The sequence below is a fragment of the Pleurodeles waltl genome, chromosome 6 (assembly GCF_031143425.1).
Source record: "Pleurodeles waltl isolate 20211129_DDA chromosome 6, aPleWal1.hap1.20221129, whole genome shotgun sequence".
Classification (NCBI taxonomy): Eukaryota; Metazoa; Chordata; class Amphibia; order Caudata; family Salamandridae; genus Pleurodeles; species Pleurodeles waltl.
In genome coordinates this window covers 230,222,861-230,246,492 of record NC_090445.1, presented here as the reverse complement: position 1 = coordinate 230,246,492, position 23,632 = coordinate 230,222,861, and the positions used below count along the sequence as shown (strand labels likewise).

General features: G+C 41.9%; 1 protein-coding gene across 2 annotated transcripts in view; it reads left to right on the top strand.

The window, feature by feature from the left end:
* MAP3K14 (mitogen-activated protein kinase kinase kinase 14) overlaps positions 1–23,632 on the top strand; it is a 110,245-nt gene that overhangs the window by 458 nt on the left and 86,155 nt on the right. The window contains exon 1 of one of the 2 annotated variants that reach the window (XM_069237970.1): positions 11,487–11,612. The exons of the other annotated variant lie outside the window; for it this stretch is intronic. The gene's annotated coding sequence lies outside the window, so the exon portion shown is untranslated. Of the gene's footprint in view, positions 1–11,486; positions 11,613–23,632 lie in introns of those variants that run through there. 2 annotated transcript variants of the gene reach the window in all.

Genomic DNA, 23,632 nt, shown 5'->3' with positions numbered 1-23,632 from the left:
CAGATAAATCTCCAACCATTTTTTCCCTAAAACCATGCACCTATCCTTTCCTCACATTTTACACTGCCTGGCTGACACATGCCCATTCGCCAAAATACATCCAGGCCCTACAGGCTGCTGTAATTGTACTTTTGTGCATTTGTGCTTTTTCACCCGCACTGACACCATTTCCCTACGTACTGCTGGAACGCATTTCAAGTTTCCTGCTGATTTTATGCCTACCTTCTAGTTGTCACTGTTTCATGTTTGCCTTCTGACAGCACACCCCACCCAGCCCTGGACTGGAAGCTAAAAATCAGCCATGGCAAACATGTTCGAAAGAGACCCACATTCTAAACGCCCGTGATATGAATATGGTTGGGTCATGGGCCCAGGATTGGGTCATGGCATCTCATCTGTTTTAAAAACAGCCCCTACCCTGCACACTTCAAGTGTCGGAGTGGCAGAATGACAAGTCCAAAGTTACGCCCTCCCTCTGCTGGTATCACGCACCATCTGCTTATACCATGCATTGCCACATAACTAATCTGCTGCCACCATGTTCCATGCAGGCACTGAGACTCAGCCAATCCCACTGAGCACCAGCACTGTACGACTTGCCCTTTCTTGCCAGAAAGCCTGCAACGCCGTTGCTGCTCATTCACTGATTCATTACGTCATACCATTTTACCCTAGGTCAATGCCATGCTCACCCATCTGCTGAATCTAAGCATCGGCAACTTCTGTTGATGCAACCCTGTCACATGCTCCTAATTTGCCCTGTGCTGAGGGCCTGCTGGCCCTGTATTAGCACTAGTTCCACCTATCAACTGCTGAAGTCTTCACACAGTTTTTAACACTTAAAGCCCACTGCTTACTTGCAGCCCAGCTGCTGCTAGCACATCCCTCCTCCCTGCTGCCAGCCACCCTTATAGGCCTGGCCCAGAGATAGCTTTAGGTTTTTCGCCTGCTTCAAGTAATAGAAATATATAAATAAATCGTGCAAAGCTCTTTACATACATAGTGAGGCTTTGGGTCAGTTTCCCCCCTGAGTGCGTTTCTCTGTGTAGCTGTCATTAATATTTTGCTAATGCCCACCACAGCATGGGACGGTGGCTCAGTCCACTTTAGCCATTGTTTATCTTGCACTTGGAGTGACAGAATGTTTCATGATCACATGTACACATCCTCCTAAAAATAAGTGAACTTCAATGCCGGGGCTGGAAGGCCAGTACATTACTTTGTCAGTGTTTCTTTTCTTTCCATGCTTGATCCTTTTCTAATTTTTGAGCCACCCGTGTGTCTTCAAAGTGTGTCTTAAAGTTACAGTAATTCAAAGGAAATAGTACTCTTTGCGCCAATCATGTTTTCCTGCTAAATAAGTGATTCTGTTCTTGGAAGCACTATACATCGCTAATAAAATGTTATGCTATATTTGATGCGTCTTTTATATATATATATATATATATAGGTTTGCAAGCTTAGTCAGCACCCTCTTTCTTTTTTATGTTTGTGGCATATGCTTAAAATAAAAAAAAGATTGCCCCAGCTTGTCATGGTTAGGCCTACTGGCTAAGCTAATGCTTTTTTAAGGTCTGCGATTGTGAGACTCTGTTGTATACAGCAAAGGACTTGGAGCCTGCCTGTCGCTTGTCACTTGTTGGCTTGTGTGGCACTCTGCTTTTCAGCCTTGTAATTCGTTACTGCAGGCCTGGCATCATGTCAGTTCCTCTCTCTGGAGCAGGGGCCAAGCACAAATTGATTCAACATAATCAGTGCCCGCCCGCTGCCCCCGATGTGATTGAGGTGCTATTTTGTTCCTTTTAACTACTAGTGCTCTGCAAACACAAGGCGTGTGACTGTCAAAAATGTGCCCAGCAAGGCAAACAAAACTGCAAATTTTTCTTTTTTATGACTTTCTTTTATTTTGCCAAGTCACCTTTGCTCACTTTGCACTCGTGTTTTCTTTTGTTTTTGCTTTTGGTCGCGGTTCTCAAAAGATGACGATTACCTTGTTCTAACTATTGCAACGTGACATTGTTTGTTTATTATGTGTAATTTCTGAACTTGTGCTTTACCACATAATTGTGCAGTACACCCCAGTTCACCTATTCCTATCCACCCCACTACAATTGACCCCCAGATCAAAACCACCCCACTCATTTCACTCCAATCCACCACAATCTAATCTGCCCCACTACAACCTGCTCCACTCCAATCCAAAACAATATGCCCTACTCCAAGCCAAAACAAAATGCCCCACTCCCATTTACCCCATTCCAATCTGCCCCACTCCAATCCAAAACAATATGCCCACTCAAAAAGAATCTGCCCCACCCCAGTCAGCTCAAATCCAAAACAATCTGCCCCACTGCAATCTGCTGCACTGAAATCCACTTCACTCTGCCCAACTTAAATCCAAAACAAGCTGCCCCACTACAATCAGCTGCACTCCAATCCAAAAGAATCTGCCCCACTGCAATCCAAAATAATCTGTCCCACTCCAATCCGCTCCAATCCAGTCTGCCCCAATCCAATCTAAAACAATCTGTCCCACTACAATCCAAAACATTACGCCCCACTCAATCCAAAACAATATGGCCCACTCTAATCCAATCCACCCACTCAATCCCAGTTCACCTCACTTCCATTGTGTTCACCCTAATGCAATCTGCCCCCTTATCCAACCCACTCCAATCTGCCTCACTCCATGCCGAAACAATCTGTCCCACTCCAAACCACCCACTCCAATCTGCCCCACTTTAATCCAAAACAGTCTGCCCCACTGCAACTGCACGGCTCCACCCTGCCCCACTCCAATCCCAAAAAACCCACTCAAATCCAAAACAATCTGGCCCATTCCAATTTGCCCCACTCCATCCCCATTCACCCCACTCCAATCCACCCCACCCCACACCAATCCAATCCAGACAAGTCCAATCTGCCCCACTCCAGTCCAATACACCTGACCCCAATCCACTCCGGTCCGATCTACCCCACTCCAAACCACCTTAATCTATCTCAGTCCACCCAACCCACTCCACTTCCACACCAATCTACTCCAGTCCAACACATCCCACTCCAATCCACTCCACCCGCTGCAGTCCAATCTATCCCATCCCACTGCAGCCCACTACATCCCAATCCAACCCACCCCACTCTGTTCCAACCCACCCCACTCTACATCAACCCACCCCACTCTACGGCAACCCACCCCACTCAATCCCAGTACAGTTCACCCCACTCCAGTCCACCCCACCCACCCTTATCACTCCAATCCACCCACCCAATCCGATCCAGTCTACCTCACTCTAGTACACTCCAATCCAAGCCACCTCACCCCATTTCAGTTCTCCCCACTCCTGTTTACCCACCAATCCACCCAACTCAATTCACCCACTCTACTCCAATCCAATCCACACCACTCCAATTAAATCTGCCCTATTAACTCAATCTACTGCAACCCACTCCACCCTATTCCACCCCTTTCCACTCTATGAAATACTCTACCTCTGAAATCTACTCCCCTGGGGCACTCCACTCCCCTTCTCCACTCTACGACACTCCAACAAATGTACCTTATGATACTCTACTCTGCCACTGCACTCTGACACGCCACTAACTTTTAGCAGCCACACTGGTGTATAGCATGGCAAAACACATTGCCAAGGCCAATAGCACTTGCATAGGCGAAACCTATTGGCTTTGGCAATGCTTGTGCTCTGCCTGCAACCTTCTTCCTGCTTCCAGACAGCGCTGCTCTCTTTTGAAATTAGTCTCGCCTTTGCAGTCCATCGGCCTTTTACAAGATCCCGAGGACCTTTACATGAAATTCACTTTTCACTGTAGACCACCATTTAAATATTGTACACCCACACATTTGTGCAGTGTTTGCAGCTAGTTCATGAGCCCACCAGGTCCTCTCGCCAGCTGCACATGCTTTAAGATTTTGGGAAAAACAGAAGGTTGTACTTAAAAAGGAATCTGTGATAAATCCTTGTCATTTTTTTAACGTTTAGGTTATATTTGCTCTAACAATCATTTTGGATTACTTTCGACAGCTCTAAAATACTTGTGAAGTGTATTATTATTTTATGTTGGTGTTTTAGGTTGGTATTCCAAAGGGCTGAACACAGAGCTTTTTGGATGTTTTGCCATGTTTTATTGTTACTTCAACATTGATTAAAATGGCTACGACAGTGAAATATTAAGTGGGTGGCAAACTCAACTTTTTCGGGTGCTTTATTCATAGAGCTACCCTATACAAGGGCTGTGACATACTTAGCTGTTTTAAATTGGCAGCAAATATCTCCCAAATATCAGTTATTGTTTAAATATAAATATGCTGCCCAGCAAATCTCTCCGAAATAGCAATCATTGTTTAAATATAAATATGCTGTCTATTTTATCTTAGAATTGCATGTGGGACAAAACTATTTTTTTATTTTTTATATTGCACTAAACTAGATTGGATCAAGGCGCAGAGCTGTAAGATTTTACGTTTTACTTCTACTTGCCACGGGTGAAAAACAAGCTTGAAGACAAATGTTAATCCCGAAGAACCACAAACATTTTTGGGAAGTTGATGTGATTCTCTACTCTCTAGGCCACTTTTTTTTCTAGAAAGAGCTACACATCTGCATAAAATACTCAATATTTATGCAGTATGTGTGCTTCTCCCAGGCCACATTTTGCCAGGGTGAACATAACTACACAAAACGTCTGAAATTTGAATGTTTTCTTCTTCTATTATCTCATTTTCACTTAAAAATTGTTTTTGTTTATTTTGCGATTTTGCAAATGTTATAATGCATCCATCCCTACTGTATACGTTGTAGTTCATTCATTGGTGATTTTCAAGTTTGCTGCAAATACATCTGTCATGTGATCAAAGGGACCCTTAGCAGGATGAAAGATGCCAAACGGTCCTTCTTAATTCAAAATGTGTAACAGTAACTTAATGGCTCACAGCCAGTTTGCAATGAAAGAACCGTGCGGCTTAGTCGTAGCCAGTGAATATTGCAAAAGTTGTTTTGTGAAGAGTGGCGATATAGCCTTTTCTTTACGGTCCAGCTCTGGGGGACAATTATAAACACTTGCAAGTGTCTGTGAAATGTATATTGTATGATTTTAATAAAACTAATCCAGCCACAAAAATACACATTGGAAAACATCAAAATGCTGCGCTACTCGTGCCAAACGATCAGGCTAGGAAGTCACCATTCGCATTATCGCATTAAGGGGTACGATGACTCAGTTTAATGAGGCACACCTTTTTCTACCTAAAAATGTCCTTGAATAAACCAATGTAATTTGGTAGCAGTAACCTGCAACTTGAAAGTGATCCCGTCATCGAACAAACTCTATGCAGAAATAAAATTACTCCAACCTCTCCAAAGTTGCTCAAATATAAAATTATTAAATGTTATTATACCTGCTTTTCGCGGACCCATATCAAAATAGCAGTTTTAGGAACACTTAAAATCAACCCAATCTTTTACACGGGGAACACACAAATGTGGTCAAACACTGTATAGTATACAGTATATTTAAATACTAGTCAGAAGTCACTAAAATACACCTGACACAACTACAGCAGTAAACAACCTTTCAAATCTAACACCACAATTGCAATCAACAGTAACTAATGTTATGATCAGGCCAGTGACTAGCTTTCTCTGTCCTTTTTAAAAGTCCTGATACTCTTTTATCCAGTAGTGGTCTCAATACTACCACTTACCACATTGTCACGTGCCTAGATGACAACTCACCTTACATTGAAAAGACAAAACCGAAGACACAGGCACAACACCCCTACTTAGCTGAGAACACTACCTCAGAATCACAGCCATCCATCCACGCATGCTCAATGGCAACACCGCTTAAAATGGAAATACAGAACCCAACTTACAGGCACTGGCAGAACACAATGTAGAATTGAACCTCCGAATTAACACCTCTCACATGTGCAGTTCCAGAAGAATGCCCTCATTTCAATGAAGGCACAAGATCCAAATCACAGGTACTTGTAGGACTTGTCCACTTATCAGGGAACCCAAAATCTAAATTACAGCCTTAGTTGTAACAAGACAGTGTCCTGCCTCCTGCACAACGTGAAGAAAACAATGATGGGTGAATTGCTTGAATTCATCTCAGTCACTGGTGATTATTTCCAGTTCAGTTCATTTTTTTCCCGTTGTGCAAATCAGTTTGATCCTGCTCCAGTAGGAACAGTCCAGCTCGAACTACCAGGCAGTTCATCTCTGAACAGGAGCAAAAGCAACCCCAGACTGGTTTTGGCCCTGTCGGTAGGGTGCAGTTTGCGTTCTATTGCACAGTGAGCTTAGGACCCATTGCTGGGCATACGTGTACCTCAAATTGAACACCCCTGTTAAATTCAACCCCACTATTAACAATTAAGGAAGATGCACACTCCTGCATAGCAGATACCTTCCCCAACTGGACAAAGAGCTGACAGGCTTGTTCCAGTACTACACCTCGGACACTACGGAATTACTCACTGTCTATGACGAGATGCTGGTTTTGGTACCCAAAAACATAATGGCAGTCACTGCGCAGATAACACTAATATCGCTAGACAACTAAAAAAAATACATCTTGATCAGGCTATCCTTCCCGAAAGACTTACCCCTGCTCAAGATAATTCCTTAGAGAAGTTCAGATCTCAAGTAGTTAATTTCGCCCTCCAGACTACCCCAATCCAAGCTGTCTACCAACCTACAGATCTTACACATTCACTATCACTGACCCAAACTGTAGCCTAGACCGCTAATAGGACCCTCTACAATACCTGTACAATAAAACATACATTATTAATGTTGACTGCACTCATGATGCAAACACTTTCCATATTGCTCCTGTTTTCTGCAGATGCGTACAGCCGCAAACGGGAAACCTAAGGAAGCTAACATAAATAACCTTATTCACATAAACTGTCTCTCTATGACAGATCACCATCAAGGTCAGCACTTGCTTTCAAGCAGCGTTAATAAACTGCTGCACAGATTCACACTGAAATACAAGACCTCCTCTTGATTGGAAAAACTCGACTTTCTGTTTTCACAAAATCTCACAAACCTCGATGGATCTAATGTTCTATGAAGAGTTCACCCTAGAATACCATGATAGGACAGTGAAAAGAGTGTGGAGTATCCCTTATAGGTAGGACTAGTATCTCATGTCACACTTCCCACAAAACAATATAACTCCAGTATGTTACCGCTGATGTGTGACTATCACTAACAAGATCCCTGCTGGAAAGTCACAAGTTTCCAGGCAAACATTTCAAGTTCACAAAACAACGCATGGACTTATTGTCCACCTCTCTCTCCAGCTCAGCCAATATCTATAAAGGAGATTTTACATTTGACTAGTATGTCTGGGATGAACCAGCTACATCCTACCTTAAGCAATTTGTGGACGCAAACAATTTTGCCCATCTTTCCAAACACCCAACACACTCCAAATGAGTCACTATTAAGCTCATCATTTCTGCTGATAGATATTAGTTAAAAATACAACAGATCCTCTGCAGGTGAATTGGTCATACCATAAATTAAGTTATTTCTACCTAGTCCACAAATCATTTAAGAAAAGGGCTATCCAATAAAAGAAAATAATTGAACAAGAGTTAAATCAAAATGCCACTGAGATGCTGGACTCTGTGTTGCAAACAAACACTGCCCCTCTAAGCACATATTTGGTAGACTGGTAGCAGGAGGGGATAGCCACAGCCTTTAACTCAGTTGCTTCTCCAAAGAAGAAAGGCGGAACGTTAGGCAGTCAGTACAATGGTGTTCTCAAGACCTCAACAACTAGAGAAGATAAATAAGATGGATGGAAAGGCAGTGGCAAAATAAACTCTCCTGTGGCTCCCTTACGGCCCCTCGAACAAAAATAAGAGCTTACAAAAACAACATTTTCAAAGCAAAAGGCATTTTTAGCTCCTAAATTTTATAGGCAAACAAACAGATCCCAAAAACTCTTCACTCAGCTAAAATAAGATCTAATTCAAAATTTCAAAACACTTCAAGCTTCAAATTAAAGCTGCTCTGCAACAGGAGAATATTTCTCAAACAAGATCTCAGACATTCGGCAAGCTTTTGACATTAGTCAGTCCTCCCAGCCAAATTAGCAAAATACAGCCATAAACTAAAACAAGCTGGTCTAGATTTGAACCCATTAAAGAGACTTCCCTTTCAGACGTGGTAGCAAAAACAAAACTATCCCCTTTCACTGATGGCCCAGCCAGTGTGCCTTTTACAAAAAAACAAAAAAAACACTAATCTGACCTAAACTCTGCTTGACTCACAATTATAAACGCCTCCATAATACAGCCCATGTAAGACCCCTTTATAAAAACAGGAAGCTACCCTGAGGATCTCAGTAACAACAAGCCCGTCACAAGTTTCTCATTTGTGGCCAGATTACTAAAGCACTGTGCAGCAAACTAAATGAATAAAGACCTCATTAACCACAACCTTATTTGAGTATTCCAGCCAGGATTCAGACCGGAATACTGCATAGAAACTTCTACCTCCTAGGTTATGGCAATGCCCAAAATGTCTTGAACAGAGAGGCGTCCTCCCTCTTACTCTTAACTATGTGGGGTATTCAACACTATTGATCACAACATTCTCCTTGACACTCAAAACACGCAACTGGTCTGTAAGACGTGATACAAAAATGGTTCAGATCTTTTCTCTCAAACAGAAAGATAGAAATGTGCGTGGGAAACCCATATGGCGTCTTAAAGGCTCCATCCTGTTCAGTGTATATGTGAAGCCTCTGGGTGAATTTCTTAGCATCCTGCACAATAAATATCAATATGGAGAGGATATGCAGCAGCTATAGTGAAAACTCTGATGGATATATTATTTTTTAACAAAAAGCTTGGACAGAATAAGGGACCGGATGTCACAACACAAACTTAGTCTCCATCCCAGCAAGACAGAATTTCTGTACTGTGCTCCTTAGGTGATCACTTTCTGACTCAAAAATTACTTCCCGCCCTTTCACCCTTAGGAATCTCACCATCAATGGTCATAAAGGTTACATTTCTGTTTTTCATCCTTGACAGCCATCTTCTTCTTAATGAACACATCAAAAACATGGTTAGAGTGGTCGAGTGTCAACTGAGAATGATCCGAAAAATTAATCATTTCTTCCCAAAGAACAACTTAAAAGTAGCTGTTCAAGCTCTGCCCCTCTGCAAACTCAGTTACAGTAATTCTCTCCTTACCGGTCTACCCAAAAGAAGATTGTCACTAATCCAAGTAGTGATCCATACCCCTTGAAGGCTGGTGGCAGGAGTACATGGTTGGGAACATATTTCGCCAGTCCTCCACGGCCTGAAGTGGATCCATCTCCCATCAAGGTGCCGAATGACACTTCAATGTATAACCAAGAAAGCAGCCCACTTAACCACAGCTCTTTACCCAGTAAAGAAGCTCAAGATTTCTGGAGACAGTTGGGATTATATGGGCAACAGTACTCTACTTCTAGGGATACTTCAAAAAAAGACCCTTTAACAAATGGTTTATGGAGCAGCCTGCAGGCTGTGTAACACTCTGCCACAATCCACCCAAAAGCTACTTTTCCGAACACCTTCAAAAAGGAGCTCAAATCCTTTCTAATGAGCGAGTAAATGTTATTTTACCTGAACTAAAGTTCCTTATAATTCCCAAGCCAAGCCCTTATTTGAACATTTGTACCTCAGTTTGATACATTCATGTATCATTTGTTTCTCATTTTCTGAAAGATGCGTCACATTCACCTATGCTGCCTTAGTTGGTTTAAAACACAGTTTTTACACGTTTCACTTCCCATCCTATGGGATCAATGGCATTGTGGACCCCCCTTAAGCAGGTGCAGCGGGGTTGGGTTCTTTGTGGGCCTCTTCTGTCTGCAACTTTGCAGGCAAAAGCTTGTAATTAACATCTACGAAAGAAAGACGGTTAATGGAAAAGGGAAAGAAGGACCCATGGTTGACTGGATGTACGAGTGGGTGAAAGTGTGAATGAGTAAAAAGATGGATAGATGAGTCGGTAAAAGCATGGGTGGATAAGTAGATAAATGGGTGAGAGAATTGGTGAGTAAAATGATGGCAAAGTAAATTAAAATCTGAGAGGATGGATAGTTGGGCGAAAGCACGGTAGAGTAAATGGAAATCTAACAGAACAGATGGGGGAGTGAAAGGATGCCAGAGTAAATGGAAATCTGAGAAGATGGGTTGGTGAAGGAATGGCAGAGAAAATGGTAATCTAAGCGGATGGATGGATGGGTGGGTGGGCGAAAGGGGGAATGGGTGAAAGGATATGTCAGTGAAAGGTTGGGTGAGTGAAAGGCTGCATAGGTGAAAGGATGGCTAAACAAGTGGGTGAAAGGATGGGTGGAAAAGTGGGCAAAAGAATGAGTGGTAGAGAGAATTTGTGGGTGAAAGGACAGAGGAGTACACCGAAATCTGAGAGGATGGATGAATAGATTGGTTGGTTGGTTTAGTTAAAGGAAATCTGAAAGGATGGATGGATAAATAGATCAAAGAATCAACTGATGGATGAAAAGCTTTATTCATGGAGGGGTAAGTGAAATGATGGATTTGTGGGTGGACGGCGGTGTGCATATATGATGGATGGATGGAATGGTCAAAGTGTGGATGGAATGGCGAAATATTGAATGATTGCTGTAAGAATGAATGGTTGACAGAATTTAATGGTGAAATGGTGGATATCAGCGGATGGATAGATGGGTGAAAATATGAATGGATATATACTTGCATGGAAAAGACAAAAGGGGCTTTTCTAGGGAGGATCTGCCTCTCTTGTTTCACTTTCTTGGTGCCATTAGAGCTTTGGCTCAAAGTGGGGATATTTTAATTTTATGGCTACACCTATGCACGGGGTGGATGTGCGGACAACGCGCTTCGCCCTACTGTCACATTTCATAACTCACTAGTTAGCTGGCACACCCTGATGGCAACAATGGCTATTGCTCTTTCATGTGTTTTCCTTACTTTGACGACCAATACTGCTTCTCTGCGTTTTGTTGTGACCCCCCAACCCCCCCCCCCCATGTGTTCCTAGCCTTAGTGCCTAATTATGCATGCAAATCAAAATCTGCTGAACCGTGCTACGCAGCCTCGAGGCTTGCCTCGCTCTACACTGAGCTCCGAAAACGAAATAATAAAAAAAATATACCACTCGCCCCAACTTCTAAACTGACAGCATTCCCGAACACATTTTCTCAACGTCCAGCATGAGTCTGCGGTGTTACGCACAAGCTCTTACAAATACAGACTCGCGATGGAGGAACAGAAAATGTGTTTTTATTTTTGGTTCCACGGCTTTTAAAGTTTAGAGCGTTAGATTCGGCCCGATAGCAGATGCGTGTTATTTTAAACTCACTTCCTCCTCCCCGCCCCCTTCAGCGCTGACACGGCCCTGGGCCTCCTCCCGCCTCCGCGCGCTGGTGTCGACCACGAGCGCTCGGCCGGCCGGAGGTGCAGACGGACGCAGGCCTCGGAGCAGCGGCGGGCAGGAGCTGGGAGCGCCGCCGCCCTTGTCTGACTTTAAGAAGCTACGGGAGTCGCAACACGGTCTCCGGTGTCCATTAAAGTGAGTTATTTTCCCGGACCTTACGTGTGTATAGTTCTTGCCCTTGTCGTTACGCTCTGTGATTTCCTCTTCCGCACCAAATCTCAGAATGCAAAACCTAGACTGGATGAGCTGCAAACTTAAGAATTCGGGGCTTAAAGTCCCCAGCGCCCAGACCGAATGTGCCTACTTCCTTCCCCACTGCCCCTCCCGAATGGAGGTTTACTCTTCTCTGAACCCCATATCATTTCACTCATCCACAGCCTCCTGCGCTTTGTTTCGTATTTAATGTCTGTGAGTAGCCTATCGAGTCCACGTTATGTCTTTTGATTTTGGTACTTTCAGTCATGTTTATCTCCTTATACGTGTCACATTGCATGTACAACAATACATAGTAAATACGTGGACTATATAAATTACTACCACATGGAAATGGGCGAAAAAGGAGTCCGGATGACAGCAAGCACTCAGCAGAAAAGACAAATAAAATCCCTTTAATGTCGCTGGCTTCAAGTTTTTGCTTGTCTTGCTTGTTTGTAGTTGTTCGTATGTTAGGGAACAATGTTGCGCGACGCCGCCTTATTGTGACTGGTACTTTCATGTCTCAAAGATCGCAGTCATTTCAGACCACGTTTTGGGTTGGTTGCCTTTTTCTGTGCACTTGAGTGCTGGTTGGTTTGCTTGCAGCGTGAGGGACTGGATTTTGTAAAGATAAATTGAACTTTCGATTTCCAAGCGCACCGACGCTAATTGTTTACTTCGCTTCACCACACGGGCCTGCAAAAAGTGTATTAGGCATACATTTTTATTTTTATTTTGTGTGCAGTTTATTTATTTTTTTATTAGTGGATGCAATTTGGGCTTGATATAGCCTTAATCATATTCTGGTAATAAGCAGTAATTGAAACTTGTGAGTTAATTATGTGTGGATTGAATCAACTGGACTAGAACACAAATAGAACAGAGTACGGAATTCCGGAGAACTGCCTTTTATCACAGTTACAGAAGTGTGACTGGGGAAGAAGGTCTGCATTGCCGTTGTTTTACACACCCACTTCCTTTGTCCAGTACTTCACTTGAAGACTGATAGTTCCACTGAATTTAACAGTGGATTCTTCTGCCTGTTTTTTTTTTATCATCGAGAGAAACTGAGGGCTCACTTAAGGAACATCAGTGTTGATTAATACAAACTACTCTAGTTCACACAAGTTATGGAGATGGCTTCTAGGCAGATGAAGCCCACCCAGAGTGCTTTAAAAGAAGGGTAAAGCCTTCAGGGGTTTCTTGAAGGTGTCATTTGTTGGTACATAAAAAGGCGCTGGAGGGCACTTTAAAGCCACTGGACCTTCCTGGCTCCTTCATTCCACACTCCTGCTTCTTGCGCAACAGTGGAATTTGGGCTCTAGTTACTGAGTAATGCTAGAGGGGCACAGATATGAGGGCCGGTATTTATGAATCTTATAGCTGAGCTACTCTTTAAAAAGATTTGCATTAGGCACATCAGTTCAGATATGTTTTGTTCAGCAACATGTTGACAAAAGGTGCCTTAATTACCATGGGAGATGGGTTATATTTTATGGTTTCCCATGGCAATAAGGCTGCAATTTTCGGGAATATTGGTAAAGGTCAAAGCAGTGTGTGTGGTTGCAAGACGAGATGCAACAGTTGTGCACATCTTCTGGCATCTGTCTTCAAGAGAACACATGCCATAATGCATTTACATTGTTGAAATGGGTGGCAGGGTTTCTAATCAACAAGCCCATCATGGGAGTCAAATAATCTCTGCATCCACCATAACTCCAGGATTCCTACATTTCATTTGGCGTGCTTACACCCAAGGTGACGAGGGGCTGTTGGACTGCTGTGAATGAATAGTTTGTGTTGTCCAACTAAATAGCACCAAGCGCTTTCCAGCCCACAGCAGTAGGTACCTGGAAGAGTAAATGGAGCTGCTGCTCAGGTATGTTGCTTTGAGCCACAGATCTGCACCATTTTGCTTTACTCCATTAAGTTCAGAAGTCCCATTCATGCTGGATTCGTTCGAAGCGAAATGATCAGTGCTAAGCTAAACTGTAGTGAACCTGCGTTTAATAAAAATAATAATAACGTGAATAATACTACTTTAAGGAAAACTGTATATTTTCTCCATGAAAAATTCCAGGATGACACTCCCTATGGTCCATCAAGTAGTGTGTAACCCAAAAGGCTTCTGGGCTTCTAAATTGCACCCAGAGTGGGCTTCCACTGGTAGGTTGTGACAAAGGACTTCGTCAACCCATCTGTCACAGGAAGTGCAAGACCAGAAGAAGGTGGCGGGCTTCAAACAATTTAGAGCAGCACGGAAACAGTGAAAGACTGGGCGGTATGGAAAGCAAAGCGCTATACAAGAGAAGTGGTAGAGGCTATTTAAGGTGAAGCAATAACTTGCTTACCCACAGTTCCAGAGGGTGTGCATTTACGCAGATTGAGGGCGTTCCAACCGACACTAGGAGGATGCACATTTTTGCCCGTAATTCCAGAGATCTAACACTCTTTTCTTACGAACCTTGTATTTTCATTGAGCAGTTTTTCTCCTACAATACATGACTTATTACATTTGCTTCTCCTCTTATACCTTTTCTATATTATAGCATTGTGTGGCATATACTGTGTGACAAATGCCATTGCTACCTTTGGAAGAGTTTAGTTTGTCTAGAAAAAAACATTAATGCTGATCTTTCTGGTCAAAATATATATATTTTTTCAATCATGTTGTGTTTTTTATTTTTATTTATTTTTTATCAGCAAAAATCTTTAAGAGCTTGTTTATCAGAACTGGAGCACAGTCAGCCTAATATATGTATGTATATACATACACACTCGCCAGTAGGTAGTTATAGTTAGAACCTAGTTTCCATAGAAAACATGTTTTTTGACTTGCCTATATCTTTGGCACCGTTTGACGAATCTTCACAATTGTTTTTTCAAAAAAGGTATGCCGGGGAATCTTACTGTGCGTGGGAAGTTTTGGGATGATCCTTGAAGAGGGGACTCAGAAAAGGTGGGGGGAGGGGTCCAAAAAAAGTGCATTTCCCATGTTAATTCCCATTGGAGCTTAGAAAATGACTACAGCCTGAATTGCTGGACAGTTCTACACCAAATTTGGCAGAAAGGTAGCTTACGCTTTTTGTTTTTTGCTGTAAATCCTTTCAGTCCTTTGGTAGCAATTATAGGAAAACCAAATTTGTGTATCTAGAGGTGCAGATCCTCTGCGGATTTGGAGGAAAAGCAAGGCCCTGGTTGGCTGACCACAACCTAACATAAAAGTTGTGGCCACAATTTTGTTTCTTACATTGGTTGGTGCTTGGGGAAAAAAGAAGTGTAAAAACATATAAGGGGTCAGGATACAGATATCCTGACCTCATAGGACACATGGAGGGGTCTCTTAGGTAAACAAAAATTGCCCATTTTACTTTTTTCGATTGATGCGCACAGGATCCTCCTCGAAGCCAGAAGAAAAGCAAGGCTCTGATTGGCTGCCCGCAACCTGACAGAAGTATTAACATGTGTTACAAAAACCATAGAGATTCACTGAAAAAAACAAAGGTTCAAGGGACGTTATTCTTAGGTTGACATTTTACCCATACAAAACCATGGAAATTCAGCAGTTATAATTTTAGTTATGCTTATCTGAAGAAACTATAACTTGTGCCGGAAAGTAACTTTGGGCAACGGGTTATAGTTTCTTGACATAAGTAGAACTATAACTACTGAATTTCTATGATTTTGTATGTGTAAAACGTCAGTCTAACTATAACTACTTGTGACCTTTGTTTTTTTTTTTCACTGAAAATATATATGTGTTTGTGTAGATTTACATGTTCTATATTGTGCAGCACAGTCGTCACATATATCCTACTGGTGTTTGCCAGTAGATAGATAAAACCTAGTTTCCATTGGTAAAGTGTTTTTTGACTTGGCTATATCTTTGGCGCTGTTGGATGAGTCTTCATGAAAGTTTCTAAAAAAAAAAAAAAAAAAAAAAAGTGTAAATGCATGTGTTTGTGTGTGTGTGTGTGTGTATGTGTATATGTATGTATATATATATATATATATATATATATATATATGTGTGTGTGTGTGTATGTACCAGGTAGTTATAGTTAGGAACCAGTTTCCATAGGAAAAGTGTTTTTTTTTTGCTTTGCTAATAACTTTAGTGCCATTTGCTGAATGTTCATGAAATTTTCAAAACTAGTTTGCCACTCATTGCAGATGCTGCTGGAAAGTTTTGGGGTGATTCATCAAGCGGGCCAAGAAAAAGGGGTGTTCCAAATCATGTTTTCCCCATGCAATTTCCCATAGGGATTTTCGACACAGCTATGGCCCGAACCGCTGGATGGAATTATACCAAATTTGGCAGAAAGTTAGATCTCGGTTCAGCAAGATCTCTCTTTGTAATTTGGTGTAGATCCTTTCAGTAGTTTTGGATTACAATATATATATATATATATATATATATATATATATATATATATATATATATATTTTTTTTTTTATTAAACGTGGAGACGTGGATCCACATGCCAACAGCAATGCTGTGATTTGCTGACTACAACCTGAGAGAAATGTTGTGGCTGCCGATTTGTGTATCGGGACTCGATTTCCAGAGGATGTGTTTGGAGGGGGGGGAAGAACACAACCACTCACCCATTCACACTCACGCACCCAGAAAACCACCACTACACCCACTCACAGTCCACACATAGACACACACACACCTGCACAACCACTCACACACCCATACAGCTACTCAGACCACCAAAGCCACTTGCACACCCATTCACATTCATACAACCACTCACACACCCACAAAACCACTACCACAACCAATCACAAACCCACACACCCACAGCGTGGGGTTGGCTGCATGCAGGCGTTGGTTGCAGGCTCCAGCCACCCCACGCTGCCACGCACGGCAAAAGGCCATGCACGGAAGCAGTTGGATTAACATATGGTAATTAAATATAACTTAACGTAAAAAAAAAGCCTGGAAATTCACTGAAAAAAGCAAAGGTTACATGGACGTTATAGTTAGGAAATAGAATTTTTACAAAAACCTTAGAAATTCACCAACAAAAACAAAGGTTAGAGGGACATTATAGTTTTGTGCAGATTGTACACACAAAAACCACAGAAATTCAGCAGTGATAGTTATCTCAAGAAACTATAACTTGTACCCTAAGGTAACTATAATTTGCGCCCTTGCCATACACTACTAATTACCCCACATATCACATCAGTCATGACATCTTCTATGACATCATTGATAGTATCACTGCAACATTTGCAATAAAGCAATTGATGAGAAAGCTGCATGGCAGTGTGCGAGTTATAGTTACTTTCGGGCATGAGTTATAGTTTCTTTAGATAGGTATGGTACATACGTAGACAAGGGTTTTTCTCCAGGTTTGTAAGTCCGCAAGGATTCTTAATGTTTCCCTCTCTGAGTGTTGCTCCTGACAAGTAATAGCAGGCTCAGGCCATCCTTTTACTAATGACACCTAATGCTGACCCATCTCCATTCACCATCCGCTATTAAGATTATAGAAGGCCATGTGTCCAAACACCTCTGCAACTTCCTTTTATTCTCCAGTTTATTTGATGCATTTGAGATGGTTTTCATCCGTGCACTAGCACCAAGGTGTTTTTTGTGGCTGCCATGGACAACCTTAGGATGAAAGTTGATAACCGGCGTGTGTGATCCAAGTTCATGTTCTGCCAGGAGCATCTGACATCATATATTATTTCATCCTGTTTGCCAGACTGTGGACAATTAGGCTCACCCCCTGTGCCTTTTACTGTCTCATCTTCTTTTTAGGTCAGGTGCGCAAGCGCTTCGACCTGTTGTATTGGGGGGTTTTATACCACGCCCATCACTTTATCTCGTTCCTGGGCTTGCCTTTCATAAGTCCCTTGATGTCATTGGTAAATGCTTTGTTTGTCCCACCTTGAGGCTGGTGTCACGCCTTGCAGACTGCCCCTGTTACATGGATTATTGCATGATTGCCAATATACTTCAACGTGGGCAAACTATTTTTTTTCTTTCGTTTCTCCCCTTCGTGCTGCATGGCGGCCATAGCGTGAACAGACACAATAGCGTGAACACGATCGGCGGTATTGGAGAGCTGGTCAGATTGTTCGCAGTTACCTACTCAGTCATTTCTAGCGGCTCTCCCCTTAACGTAAAACAGAAATCTTCAAAGCAGAAGTGGCTCTCCTGGCACAGGGGGAGAGCTAATACTACAATATTCCATACTAGGTTAGTGGGACCCTGAAATAATAACCCCTCCCACCAGTCTGTCTTTTAAGCTTTGTCATGGCTATAACTTTAGTTTTACAGCTGGAAGAAGTTTTGTATAAAGGCCTTGTTTGTAATATCATTGCTGTAGGTCTGCTAGCAGTAAAAAGCCCTCTAAGTGCTAAGTATATTGTATTGTATTGTATTGTAATCGTATTTATATAGCGCTTACTACCCCTGATGAGGCGTCGAAGCGCTTTTCGATGAGTAGCACGCTACTCCGGAACCCAACAAGAATTAGTGATGGATTAGTATCATTTAATAATGAGTACAGTTTTAGTATTATTATGAGTTAATTTGAGCCGCGGATATGAGAGTTTGTTAGTTAGATTGACTGGAGTAATGGAGGGGGGGGGAGGAAAGAAATCCAGAAGTGTTAATTGGGAGTATATCCTTCATTTACTCAATCCAAAGGCTTGGGATGAACAAAGGGGGGTGGAGGGGGGAAGAGTATGTGGAAGGGTTAGGGAGAGCATAGTAGCAGGGTGAGATGAATGCAGGAGAATTTAGTAGGGTTGTGTGGGAGGTCACAGAGGTAGAGTGAGGTTTGGTGAGTTAGATGTGGAGGTGGAGGGAAGAGTTTAGGCAGAGATATTTAGGAGATGAAAGTGGTTGAAGGGATTTGGGATGAGTCAGAGTGAGAATGGAGGATAGTTTGATAGAGACATGACATAAGAGTGATGAAAAATTAAAGCAGAAATTCATAGATATCTAGTATAACAACCCAAAAACCAGGAGCCATGCAATGATCCGCAAACATGCCAAGCACAGAAACAACATATACACATACATACACATATATAGATATATATATATATATATTTATACACACACACATGAATACACACATATGCACATACACTACATAATTAGAATCATGGGTAAAAAATACTTAGTCAGACAGGTTTAAAAGAGTGTGTGTGTATTTTATTGTTATGACAGTAGCAATACATATTTTCCAAAGAAAACTATAAATAAATAGAAATATACATATCATCTGAAAAAATATTTATCCACATAGGCATATGCAGTTCATAGTTGTTTGAAAAAGGTGGTTATGAAGGAAAGAGCCAACTCTTGAGTAATTTTCTGAAAACAAGAAAGTTATCTGTGGCTCTTATAGTTGGGGGTAATGAATTCCAAAGTTTGGCTGCTTGGACGGAGAAGGATGTACCACCTACAGTCTTTTTCTTGTATGGTGGTGTTCTAAGGCGGGGTGCCAGTCTTGAGCGGAGGATTCTTTGTTGGATGTATTTGGTAATTTTCTTTCTGATAAAAAGCGGTCCTGTTCCATGTATAGCTTTGTGGGTGATACAAAGCAGCTTGAAAGTGCATCTTCTGGCAACGGGTAACCAGTGTAGTGCTCTCAAGGCAGGGGAGATGTGGGCTTGCGGCTTTATATGTAGTAGTAGCCTGGCTGCGGAATTCTGGATACGTTGTAGTTTTTTCATAACAGATAGCTATGACCCATGGTAGAGGCTATTGGCATAATCCAGTTTGGATAATACAAGTGAGATAGTAGCTTGCACCTTGTGTGGAAATCCGAGGTGGGGGAAGATGCGTCGTAAAGTCTTTAAGGTGATGAAGCTTGTGCGTGCTAATTTGTCTACTTGGGTATTCATAGTTAGCTTGGAATCCATGGTGATTCCTAGGTTTTTCACTTCCTTGGATAATTGAGGAGGTGGTCCGAGATCTTCAGGCCAGACGCACAGAGGGTCATAATTTTTCCAGTCACCACATATGAGTATTTCTGTTTTGGAGGTATTTAGTTTGAGATGGCTCCAGGTCATCCACTGATCAACGGCTCTGAGGCAACTGAAATATATGGTTACACTGCATTCATTTCTCCTGTTTTTTTCATGGGGTTATGTCCTCTAGGGGCTAACAATATGGTTACATGACCATGTTGCTTACAAATAACATTTTTGGTTATGGTGCCCTCTAGGGGATGTTTTGAGCATCACAGTCTAATGCCAAAAGTTTATTTCTGATAAAGGTTAATAAGATAATTATACACATTTTAACAATCTCTCCTTATTACAGTTATAAACATGATCCAGGCCAACTAAACATCCTTATTACACTATGACTGTTTGAACACTCTTGATATGTTTGAGTGACCCTTCTAGTTTATTTCTCCTCTGTAATTGTGTTAGCCAGCCAGCAGTGGTGAAAGTGGTATTCTGTTGGAATTTACATGGCAGATATAAATCAGGATGCTAAATGGCAACATTTTCATTTTTTGCTGCAGATAGAGGAAGAAGGTAAATGGAAGGGCTTTGCACATATAGAGGGCCACTGGAATTATGTGGCAGGAAAAGACAAAATTATGAGGCAGGGTTGACCAATTAAAGTGGCAAGAAAAGTCCAGTTATGAATTCACAATGCCAATAGCTCTAACTTAAGCAAATGTGAGACCTGTTGCGTTGCAAATGCATGTTTGCCATTAGCTTCCAGTTAGTTATTCTTCCTTTCTTTTCTATGCCCCCGTCTACCCTGCCCAGCAGAGGTACCCACGGCTCCCACCATATCTCCCCAGCTATTTAACCTCAACATTGAGCCACCAGCCAGATTTGATCTTTCTGAAGGATGTGGGTTCTACTTACATGCTAATGATACTCATCTCGTTCTTAATCTAAATGGGGACTCCTACAACTCGTGCTCTGCTCTGTTCTGCTCCCATTTTTAGTGCTTTTCCCCTCCTCTCACTCACCAGGCTTTATTTGTATTTTATCCCTGGCTCCCACTCCCTAATACTTTTCCCCCATCCACTCCTTCATTTTTCCTATACTCGTAAAAGGCATTTTAAAAGTAATACAACTTAAAAAAACATGTAAACTTCTGTTTGTTTAAGGGCTCAATAATTTGATAGTTGACGCTCCCCTACAACTTAAACACTTTAGTACTTTTATTGTTTTTACCGATCAAAGTGGAGTCGGCCTTAGATTGTTTAATAAGATAAGAAATCAGCACCTGTGTCATTCTGCAGGAACGTACATGCGCAGTGAAGCAAGCACATTCATACGTCATAATGCACGCAAGCAACTACAGAATGAAGCCACTGCAGTGGCATTATCACAGTTTTCTATTTTTTTCTCCTTCTATGTTTTGATGATTCTTCACAGCATTAGCAAAAAGCATAACAAAAGTCAATAGGTCCCAAAGTCGAGGCCTGTTGCCTTTGCCAGTGCTTGTTCATAAATAGCAATGAATCTTGCTCTGCCTGCAAAACTGACAACTTAACTGTAAAAGAGAAAAAAAGCATTTCCTGTAATAAGAAAAAAAAATCCCAAGCATTTCCTGAGGAAGTTCAAACTGCTGTAAAGGCACTGGGCCACAGTTGAGTTGCGCACTTTTTTTTATACATACATCCTCCAAGTGTGGCAGTGCTACATGGAGTTTTACTCCTTATCACAAGCAAATATCGCTGTGTTCTGTGTTATGGTTACTACTTGGAAACGTATAGATCTGGAAGGGCCTTTCGGTGGTGTGCTTTGATAAAGGCCCCCAAAGCCGGTTCTAGCCCTGGTGCCATACTAAATATATACAGGCCTGGTTGACTACATTTTTTGCCCACCGAAGTAGAACCTAGATGCAGGGAAAAGGTACCTGCTGGCATGCATGCCAAGATCCTAGGATCCGTTTGGGCTTTCGCCTATGGATGGATCTTATTTCTGCCCGCACTCTACAGTAAAGATAGAGAACACTCAGAAACTCTTACATTTGTGGCATTTCATGATCCCTTAAGAAGTTGTTTCCCATCCTGCAAATGACATAAACCAACTGCAAAACGCTGGAGTAAGTGCGTTTCCATAAAACGTTGAGTGGTAGTCAATTAGCAAAATACAACGTAAATGGCCTTGCGGCAAAAAAAAAAAAAAATTGATGGATAAATCCAAAGTGCTTCATTGAAAAATCTGTTAATTTCTGAAAATTTTCTGAAACGGACCTGTGCCAGCTCTTGGCATCTGTTTAAAAGATTGATCAGCTGTATTAGTGACTCCTTCAGGAATCATTAATACAAGCGCTTTGCACTACTGTGCTGATAGATATGCATTTTCTTTTTTTATTTAAAACAAGTCATGGAATACTGTGCCCAGTTACCTTTTATCCAAAAAATAAAATGTATAATGTTCTATGTTCCATCGTCGGTACCCTGTGGTAAGTAGTTTCCTTTTTGTGACCTATGAAGTCAGTTAGGCTGCGGGATCGAGACCCTAGAGCCCCTGAAGTTTGTGTAATGTACATACAGCTAGTGCTTTAACTGGCTGTTCGAGCCTTCGAGATTGTGTTTTCTTTTTCTTTAAAATTGGATTTAAAAGTGTGGCGGTTTCTGTAAATTCAGAATGAAAGTTCAGCGTGGAGGAGCAGTGTTTGAACACCAGAGTGATCCTCGGTGAAGATACATTCGCCACATTTATAGAATTGCTCGGCTTGTGCCCACATTCATATTGAGAAATGGCGAGGACATTTACTAAAATGACTGGAACAGAATATGTTTATAGAAATTGAAGTATATATGATCACACCATCCTGGCGTTCTACAGTTGAATGTTTGGTAGCTGAATGTGGTTGGTATCTTTGTGAGCGGCCTTGCAGTTTTCGAAATGAGTTTGTGTTGTTGTTGCACAACTTTCAGATGTGAGTTGACTGCTTGCTCTGGCATGGTTACGTTCAGTAACATAAGCGGTTGTTCTCGAGCGCTTCACAGTTGCATCATTTTGATTGCAATTGGGAGTTGTTGCACTCTGTATAGACTTTGCGTTGTATCTCCTGGTCCTACGTGCCATTGCACTGTTTTTCCATAGCACATGTATCCAAGCGCAGATACAAGAGAAGTCCTGCACCCAATGGGCGTGTGCTGTACAGAGCTGAACAATCAATCTCCGACATTGTGATCCATTGCACTGATAGAATGTGAGACTTAGAAATTGTATAGATTGTATCAGGGATCATGTGGATAGGGCGACATGTATCTGTGGCCTGCATGTAATCCCGTTCTCCACTGATGGGATTGGATGATGCAGGGAGGTTCCCGTACCGACTTCGGCGGGCTTTAATTGCAATCTATTGACTGTATAAATAGTACTCCAGCGGTTGTTAATGTTCGCACTGTTATCTGTGATCTGTTTAAGCTATATACTTACCAGCAAAAAAACAAAAAAAGTAAAACGTAGGAATGAACAAGCTGATCCTCAGGAATGGTTTGCAGAGGTATGGAATTATCTGTTATCCTTCTAATGGTTTGCAGGCTTCAAGCCTCTAACATATGAACCCTCTCTCTGAGATTTACATGTCCGTCAATTATGTGTTGTGTGAGCTTGGGCAAACTATGGCTCAATCTGTTAGCTTGAGCTCTAGTTATAAACCGATTTGACACCTAGCTTCTTCGGATGTGCGTATTCAAGTGAATTGTAATTGCACAAAGTTGTTATCCTAAAGTTGTTGAAAGTCAAATGTTATAATATGCTGAAAATAATAATAAACAGATTTGGGGTAGAAAAAAAAATCGGGGATCATGTGGATTGATGGTTTGTTCAAAGAGCCATCTTTCCAGTTTCTCGGTCTAGGAGCAAAAGAGAATCCCTTTTGCCCCCTCCTACCCCCCCACACACACACAGTGAAAGTTCAGGGGAAAAGGAATAGCCTGTTATCCTGATTCCCCCTACGGGAATCTGTTTTCTGCTTATGTTACTTCCAA